A 9,926-nucleotide genomic window follows, 5' to 3' on the forward strand; every position below is an offset into this window, starting at 1 on the left:
AATAAAATGACAACATGGGTCTGATAAGACACAGACATGGAAACAGACACACTGACGTGTGTTTGACAAAACAGAATTGAATCGATATTATCTATAGACAGCGTCCGGATGGGGGCCACTTCAGGCGATGATGCGGCACTGACGGCCTTCTTCTGGCCCTGACAAAATGAGCCTGAGGTGGCCCACATGTATAACAGCAAATATGGCCCAAATGTGCCAAATCACATGTGGGCCTTTTTTGGCAAAGATGCGGTGCTCTCGGCAACATGTGATCTGGATGTGACCCTGAAGTGGCCCGTGTGGTAAATGGTGAAAATGGCCCAAATATCACAAAACAAATATGGGCCACCTTGGGTAAATATGTGGCACATGCAGCATTGCTGTGGCTCGGTTCTGGCCCAGATCTGGCGAACAGGAGCGGACCGCCCAAGTGCCATCATTCCACCTGGTATGTGGGCCGGATGAAGTGTCAGGTGTGGGACGGGTCTGGGCCAGAGCAATTTTGCTATCTGGGTATCAATTTAGGACAACAATTATAGCGATAAAGGAGAAGAGGGGAAAAGCAGGAAGGATGAGGAAGAAGGACGCAGTCGGGGAGTGTGTGTGAAGCAGATGCTAGCAGCGTTTGTGCGCGTGAAGTGTCCACCTGTGAGTCCACGGGATTAGCCCCAATTAATTCTGGCATCTGAGATCCGCGAATTATCGTACTGCTTCCAAGCAGCAGCCACGCTCTACAGCCACCTGCAGTCATGCAGACACCCCACCAGCAAGAGAACAGCCGCAGCCCAAAGCACCGTAACCTCAGAGGAAAATTGAGCCGACGGGGGGGCCAGGAGCCTGCAGAGCAACAGCCCCGCGTGCCTCCGAGGAGCACAAACCAGTCTCCGAAAACACAAGCCAAGCCCGCGCCTCCGAGGCACACCACCCAAGTGCGGGCATACGATGCACCCACAGGCATGGTACCCGGGCCAAAGAGGGCGAGCACAGATCGCTGGCCCAAAGCCGGGCGTGCGACCGACAGACTGCCCACCCAGCAGGCGGGCAGGGGGCCCAGGACACATCCCCACATCCGGCTTCCCACTCGCGGACACGGCCAATTGTGTCTGTAGGGACGCCCGACCAAGCCGGAGGTAACACGGGGACAATGCACCTTAACTGTTCAATAGCAGTACGGCCTGCTCGGCATAACTTTTCCCTCCTTCTCAAAAGCTAAATTCTCTCTGTCCTGGTTTTAGAGGGGAATTCATCACAATATATTTTTTTTTTGCCGGATTACGAGGCTTTTGGTTTCTTCGGAGCCGTGTCACCAAGTTGGCTCCTCCATACTGGAAAGTGGAAATGGGCAGTGAGATGTATTTGCGGGGACCCGTAGATTTTGTTGGAGAGACTTCCTAAAAGCCATTAAATTACCAAAATAAAGACTCTGGGCTGGAACACGGATATTGAAAGCCGGAAATCTCCGCACCAGGGAAAACTATTGTTTTGCGGCTGGTACAGATCCGACACCTCTTTCCAACCCCCACCCTCGATACACAATGGTCACTTTTTTACTGATTGTACCGTTCAAGTCAACCTAAAATGTGGCGTTCGCTGAAACGGTTCAAATGAGTGCGACCGTGTGAGATTCAGGAAAGGGTCAGATGGCGCAAAACTTTTCACTGCTTCCATGGTTTTGTGTGACCGAAACCTTTTTTTCTGAACGACTTATTTGAAAAAATCAACTGTTACTGCTTCAAACACCTGTCTGTAAGTTCGTCCATATGGGTAAAAAAACAAACAAAAAAAAGAAGAAGAAGAAGGAGAAAACAGGCCACACTAAGAAATGGCCGTTCTTGGTGCCTAATGCAACGTAGCCTCACTAAAAGCGGCGCCAGGGTGCCGCCAGGATGTCGTAATTCACAAAATGGCCTTCTTTTTATAAAAGAACAGAACATCGCCTCTATTTTCCAATAATGGTGGTAAATATAGCTGGTAATGTTCCTGTTAGCCAACAAGGCCGCTGGGGTTGATGCAATCATCCTTGGCAGAGGTGAGTGGGCAGGAGGGGTGGAGGTGGGGATAGGCAGGCGGCGGCGGGGGGGGGGGTATCTCTGTCACGAATGGAGATGGGTAGCATGATTGCCATCATTGCACCAATAATGTCCCTGAAGTGTTTCTAGGGAACGAGGCTGGGAGATGAGACAGGAGGTGAATGAGTTTGTAGGCCATTTCTTCACTGGTAGCAACACAACAGTGTCCGATGACCCCCCCCCCCCCACCCTCACACACACACACACACCAGATGTTTTGAACTAAAATTTTTGGAATTTTTACAAGCGATTTTCACAGAAATCGTGTGTGAGAGAGGCCGTGTATGTCAAGCATGCCTGCCACGTCAAGTCCTGTGTGGACAGCTTCATGTGGGCCGCCGGGCCGCAGGTGGTCAGAAGAAGCGGTACAAAGACCAGCTAAAAGTGTTGTATCGGCCCCTTGAGACTGGAGCAAGCTGCCATCAACCGTTCCAACTGGCGGGGGAGCTGCCACAGAGGTGCAGAACAGCTGGAAATGGAGAGGAATGTGGAAAAACAACAGAAAAGGCTAGGAGACACACAACCATGCCTGCCCCCGCTAACTCAAGACCTCATATACCCAACACGCAATAAAACTTGTGGATCAAGAATTAGACTCTACAGTCATGAGAGAACACACCGTTAACGAGGAGGGACGTCATCATCCGACTCGATGGACCACCAGCAAGTCAGGCCATAACTCTCAGCTACCCTCTCTCACACACTATCAAACAAACCTCTGTCCCCGAAGCCCAAGAAACACGATTCAGATCCAGCTTGCCACTTGATTTTGGAGCCTTGGTGGATTGTGTTTAGCTTGCTCGTATTGCCACCGTGTATGGTGCTAGTCACTGGTATGTGTGAGAAAATAATCCCTTCAGACCATATGTTTTTCTGTGTGTGTGTGTGTGTGTTGTGGCAATGCGACCTTGTCCCGAGCTCCAGCTGTGACAGCAGGAAGACAGAGCTGCAGAGAAAAATAAAATGTGGTGTGTGACACACCAGAAGACCTGCAAACCATCCTTGCCGCAGCAGGCCGGGTCTATCAGTCAACGCCACCAAGACTGAGATGTTATGCCAATGGGGGTCCAGCCACCCACCCACTATGCCTGTCTTCACTATAGAACACCAACTGCTCTCAGTCGCTCCATCTTTCAAATACCTGGGCAGGGTCCTTTTGAGGGCTGCAACACTGATCACCAAACTCGTAACTGAATCAAACAAGCCTCTGTAGCCTTCGGCAAACTCCGACTTCGGGTCTTCCAAAACAAACACCTCCACCTGCGTACCAAAATTGCCATTTACAAAGCGGTCTGCATCACAACTCCACTATACAGCTGTGAAGCCTGGGTCACGTCCAGCCACCACCTAAGGTTGCTGAAGCGGTTCCACATAAGGTGTCTGCAGCGAATCATGGGGCTCACGCGGCGTGGCCGTGTTCCTCGTGCTGAGATTCTTGCTCGAACAAACTGCAAGAGAATAGAAGCCACGGTCACCGAACACCAACTGCGCTGGCTTGGACATGTCATCACGAGGCCTCAAGAATGCCTGCCACGTCGAGTCCTGTGTGGACAGCTTCATCTGGGCCGCCGGGCCGCAGGTGGTCAGAAGAAGCGGTACGAAGACCAGCTAAAAACATCGCTGAAGAAGTGTTGTATCGACCCCTTGAGACTGGAGCAAGCTGCCATCAACCGTTCCAACTGGCGGGGGAGCTGCCACAGAGGTACAGAACAGCTGGAAATGGAGAGGAATGTGGAAAAACAACAGAAAAGACTAGGAGACACACAACCATGCCTGCCCCCGCTAACTCAGACTTCATAAACCCAATGTGCAATGAAACTTGTGGATCAAGAACTGGACTCTACAGTCACGAGAGAACGCACCGTTAACGAGGAGGGACGTCATCATCGGACTCGATGGACTACCAGCAAGTAAGGCCATAACTCTCAGCTACCCTCTCTCACACACTATCAAACAAATCTCTGTCCCCGAAGCCCAAGAAACATGATTCAGCTCCATCTTGTCACTGGATTTTGGAGCCTTGGTGAATTGTGTTTAGCTTGCTGGTATTGCCACCGTGTATGGTGCTAGTCACTGGTATGTGTGAGAAAATAATCCCTCCAGACCATATGTTTTTCTGTGTGTGTGTGTGTGGGGGGGGGGGCGGTAATGCGACCTTGTCCCGAGCTCCAGCCATGACAGCAGGAAGACAGAGCTGTCGAGAAAAATAAGAGGAAGAAGTACGCTGACACACAAAAGCATGCACACACACGTACGCACTTACAGACACACTCAAAGATAAACATATACACACACACACAAATGTGCAGACACACCAAGTTACAAGACACACACTTGAAGACACCTTGCACAAACACACAATTGTACCCGTGTTTACCTGTGTTTCGCCTGCTGCTCTGTCTCGGTTTTTTGACAGTCTTCTTTGCTAATAGACCGGGTCTGGGGTTTTGGACCTCGGATTATCTGCACTGAAGATATATTTTGGCGTTGACTATCACCTGGACTGCAACTCAACTCTGATTCTAGAACCTGGTCTTGAAAGAACGTTGCTGTTGAGCTGGCTAGCTAGCCTGGTTAGCTTAACTAGGCTGTGCCACGGCTGCTGCTGGTAGGGTTCGAGGTACGGCCCCTGTAAGAGAAGTTGTGAAACTTTGCTTCGTCTTTTTTGCAGACTTTCACGCATACATTGCACTGAATACACAAAATGCCAACAAAGAAAAATTGGGCAATTATGGAAGAGGTAGTTGAGGAAACAAAGAAATCGCATGACTTGATGTCAGAAGAGGTTGCAGCTAGTATCTCTAAACAACAGAAAATGATCATTTGATGGGATAGATTGAGGAACTGAAAAGACAGAGTGGACAAGAAGAATAAAGGGATTTCCCTCTTGGCATTTCGAGTAGCAGGCCTACAGCAGTATTTCGGCATAAACGAAAAAATAAAAGTAAGAAACCTGCAATAATAATTCCCTATGTGAACAGAAAACAAAAATATGCACTGCTTAACCAAAGGAGAAAGCTGAAGGGATCCAACGTGTATGCGAAAAAACACCCGACAAATAAAAATGCTGACATTGCAAGATGGGCACGATTCCTGAGGAAAGAGAATAGGATCCAGCTGATGTGGACAGCAAACTGTAAGGGTTTCATTAAATTGAATGGGTCACCAGAGGCAAAAGTGCTGGTCATCAGGGAGATTGCAGAACCGGATAAGTACCAGTGATGACAACTCCTGGGAGAGCGCCTCACCAAGGTAATGATAAAACTGAACATTACTCATTTAAAATGGGTGATAACATGAGCTCAGGACAGCCCGCGAAGAGCGTAGAGAGTGACTATGGACTGGAGAGATGACAGAACCTTGTGAAGAAATGGATTGTTTAAATTGTAAAGCAGCAGAAAATGAGCCTTGCAGAGGAGGTAATATTTTCCCATTCAACAGCGCCGATGACGATGAGATCAAGCGTATAAACTCGCAAGCCAGCTGCATGGGTCTGGAAGGCCTTTATGAAAAGTGTGATGGTTGGAATCGTAAACTTTCAAATACGCTGAACAGAGCATGTAGGAATTTGAACAACATACTGACCCTGATAATTTCTTCAACAATAACCTAAACAACAATTGCTGAACATGAAGGTTAAGACAGATCCTGGAATGACAAGTGTCCACTTTAACAGCAGGAGTCTATATTCAAGCCTATCATAACAAGAGAATGGACTCAAGAACTCAATGCGGCAGTGGACAACAACACTGAAGGCCAACTTAAACACATCCTCATCCGGCGGTCCCTCCGGGTCAAGTATGACTGTCTTTTAGGACACCTAGCGTGACAGCTTTTTATATGGCTGTGGACACTCACTAACCCTATATCTATATATATATATATAGAGATATAGATATATATATATATATATATATATATATATAAATATAACATAGACACACAAGCATGCACACACATAGATTCACACACACACAAAAAACAACACACACAAACACATACAGAAACAAACTCAAAGACACACACAGATACACACACGCCTATGTCTTCATACACACTGTACACTTGCTTGTGCTCACACACACAAATCGCACCACCGCTAATCCTGTTTGACCACCCCAGGCCCACCTGTTCAACAACATCTGCAGTGACACCATCGCATTTTCCTGCGAGTGACTGAGTCAATAGGACATCTGCCAGTTTTATAAGCCTGTCTATACGAATTAAGGTAGCAAGGGTCAGGGGGAAAAACAGAAATAAAGAGAGAAAGAGAGTGAAGGGAAAGACTCATTAAAAAGACCCAACGTGTTGTTTGTGCACTGCAGGGCTGTGAATAAAGTATTTGCCCCCTTCCTGATAGCCACTATTTTTGCATAATTGTCACTGAATGGGTTCAGGGCTTCATACAAAATGTAATATAAGACGAAAGGAATCCGAGTGAACACAAAATACATATATATTTCTTTAATGATCAGTTCATTTGTTGAAAGAAAAAAGTTATCCGAAACCCATATCAACCATGTGAAACAACAATTGCCCCTCCGAACTTACTGGTTGCATCACCTTTAGCGGCAACAGCTGCAACCAAACGCTTCCATGTCGCTGCAGGGAGGGATTTTGACCCACTCTTCTTTGCAGCATTGCTGTAATTTAGTGACATGGGGGGGAGGGGGGGTTTCCAGCAGGAACTGCTCTTTTAAGACCCCGCCACAGCATCTCGATGGGGTTAAAATAACCCTGTCGCCAGAGTGAAATGTTGACATTTTACGTTTCAGCAAGCCACAGATGTGTTCAAATCTCGACACTTCTGAACCAAAAATACATTTCATATCAACATTCAACTCATAGCCGATGTCGGTGGAGACCGCGTCACGTCACGTGACTCAAGTTTCTGTCTGCAAACACAAAAAAAAAAAAATAGCTGACACTCCTTTTATTCTCAGTGCAAAAGGCACTATTTTAAGATAGTTTTGGCATTAAAATGTGTTTTGATTACACTTCTAGTGAGAGATGTGCATTTTATTTTCAGAATCTTCATTCAGTGATCAATTCTTTAAGGTGTCACCAAAGCTGCTGCGCATGCTCTGGGGGATTCCCCAGACTCTGGGCAACTGACTTAGGGACTCGAGTACACTTTCATCCGGCCCACATACCGCATGGAATGATGGCACTTGGGCGGTCCGCTCCTGTCTGCCAGATCTGGGCCAGAACCAAGCCATAGCGATGCCGCATGTGCCACATATTTACCCAAGGTGGGCCATATTTGTTTTGTGATATTTGGGCCATATTCAGGATTTACCACACGGGGCCACTTCAGGGTCACATCCAGATCACATGTTGCCGAGAGCGCCGCATCTTTGCCAAAAAAGGCCCACATGTGATTTGGCACATTTGGGCCATATTTGCTACTATACATGTGGGCCACTTCAGGCTCACATCCATTTTGTCAGGGCCAGAAGAAGGCCGTCAGTGCCGCATCATTACCTGAAGTGGCCCACATCCGGGTGCTATCTGGGCAGCAATCAGTGGAGGTGGCTGAACGTACAACACGTGGCCCTTTGTGAAAGTTGCCAGGGGGGGAAACTTGGAGTTTTAAATTAAATGCAACCAACACAAAAGTTCCACACGTCTAGTGGTTAAAACAACGTGCCAAACCGAAAGACCCGTACCAAAAATGTTCAGTACGAATACGTGTATCGTCACACCCCTATGTTGTATGAATATCTGAAAGCACTCAGTGTGACAAATATACAAAAAAACAGAGGGAATCAGGACGGGGGGTAAATACTTTTTCATGGCACTCTAAGTGTGTAGCTGATGCAGGCCCCCCTCCTTTTCACGGAGGAAAACAAACCCATGAAAAACCAGTTCTCACTTCCTGGTCTTCGTGACCTCACAACCCGACACCCGGAGCAGGCGTTCTGATTGGACCAAAACAACGCTGTTGCCGGGCAGACTTTCCCTCACCGCTTCAATGAGGTTGCCGAGTCAGAGGAAGGGAGAAATTTAACCTCTCATTCACTCCCGTTTCTCCTCACACAAGAAAGTAAGTTTCCACGAGCTGGAGGCCCAAACCGGACTTCTTAACTTTTTTTCTGTCTCTCTGTTTTGCTTTTCTCCTCCCTTTAGCAGCTTTTCATCTTCTCTGTCTTTTAAATCCAGCAGAAGTGAACATTAACCCCGGCGTTTGACAAAAGAAAAGGAAATATGACGTACGGAAAAATACCAGTGGTGCACATAATCATAGCTCATCCATGATAACAGTAATGGGCTCGGGAGTGTCAGTTATGCCGCTGACAAACACAATCCATCTCATTATGGCTTAAGTTGTGTACGGATGAGGAGAGAGAATGGTGTCTAATGAATGACTGTAGAGGCACCAGGAGGAAAAGTCACTATGTTGTGCATCAACACTCGTGTAAACATCCGTTTGTGTGTGTGTGTGTGTGTGTGTGTGTGTGTGTGTGTTATTTAGTCTCTACTGACCGTGGTGATATGTCACTGAAGTTTCCCCTTGCTTCCAGGGAGACACCGCCCCCCCCGTCTCATTCACCAACTCTTTGGGAGAGAGATCCCTCCTCTGTTGCTGGCCCTGAGGTGTTTTTAGGGAGTATGAGAGGGTCTAAGGACAGGATGTAGTATTGCTGTAAAGCCCATGCAGACAAATTTGTACTTGTTGATATTGGGCTATAGAAATAAAATATCTCTCTCTCTCACACACACACACCTCACACACACACGCACACATTCTCTCTCCTACTTCCTGGTTATTTGCCTTTCTCATCACAAGCTGGAATCCGCGGATGCTGTAAAACCAGCTCGGACACTTCTTCGGAAGTCCAACCTCAGCGTGTCTCTCTGGACTTTGAAGCATTATGATAAGGTTTCATTTGTTTATTCATTCTCTGTATCCCCCTCATATTTGCACTCTGAGATGTTCTTATCTGGATTATTGATCATGCATAATGACGTTAACTTAAAACATTTTGCAGCATCAGCCTTGATTCTTTTCCTCTCTGACCTTTTCTGCTCCACCTTTTCGCTTTTTGGGCCCTTTATCCATTTCAGGCTAGCTTTATTTTTGATTTGAACTTACAACTTTCAACTTCTCTCTTGATTTGATTATTTCCCGCTTGACCTTTGACCCACATGGATGGACGCATCCACTTGAAGAGGTGGGGGGAGGATGAGGGTAACACTTCCTGCACCTGCCTTACAGTATAGGGAGCCTAATGACAACTGAGACCGTGTAACTCCCAATCAGATGGGCTGTTCCAACATCAAGTCATCATCATCACTGGCGGTCACTCGGGGTCGAGTATGACCGTCCTCCCTCTGGGTCCCTCTGGGTCCTCAGGTGGGTGTAGAGGCTGATTCTGGAGCCGCATAATGGGAGGACACCTGTGTGTGACAGCTTTTTACGTGGAGTGGCTGATGCACCTGTAGCCACCACACAGTCGTTGGCAGGGAGTGGCCAGAGCCCAATGGCATGGAGAACCAAGACGATTGGGGACCACCTGCCTTGGGGACTTATCCACCTTGGGTGACCCTACCAGGAGCCAAGCTCCAGACGGCATAGCTCTTGGGATCATTGGTACACGCAAGCATCCAGGAGGGGCAACATCAAGTAGGCCACAGCCAGTAAGACGAATTTTTTTTCTCCCACAATTTTTCCCACATTGCTGGCCTTGCGGTCCACAGATGAGCCGACCCATCTGGCATGTTCCAGAGTTGCCACATTGCCAGTCTGAGCTTGGTCAGCTACAAATGATTCAGAATGCTGCTGCAAGAGTTCAAACTAGAACCAGCAAGTGCTCTCACATTACACCCATTTTGGCATACACTGGCTTCCAGTAT

This window comes from Lampris incognitus, chromosome 3 (genome assembly GCF_029633865.1).
Source record: "Lampris incognitus isolate fLamInc1 chromosome 3, fLamInc1.hap2, whole genome shotgun sequence".
NCBI lineage: Eukaryota > Metazoa > Chordata > Actinopteri > Lampriformes > Lampridae > Lampris > Lampris incognitus.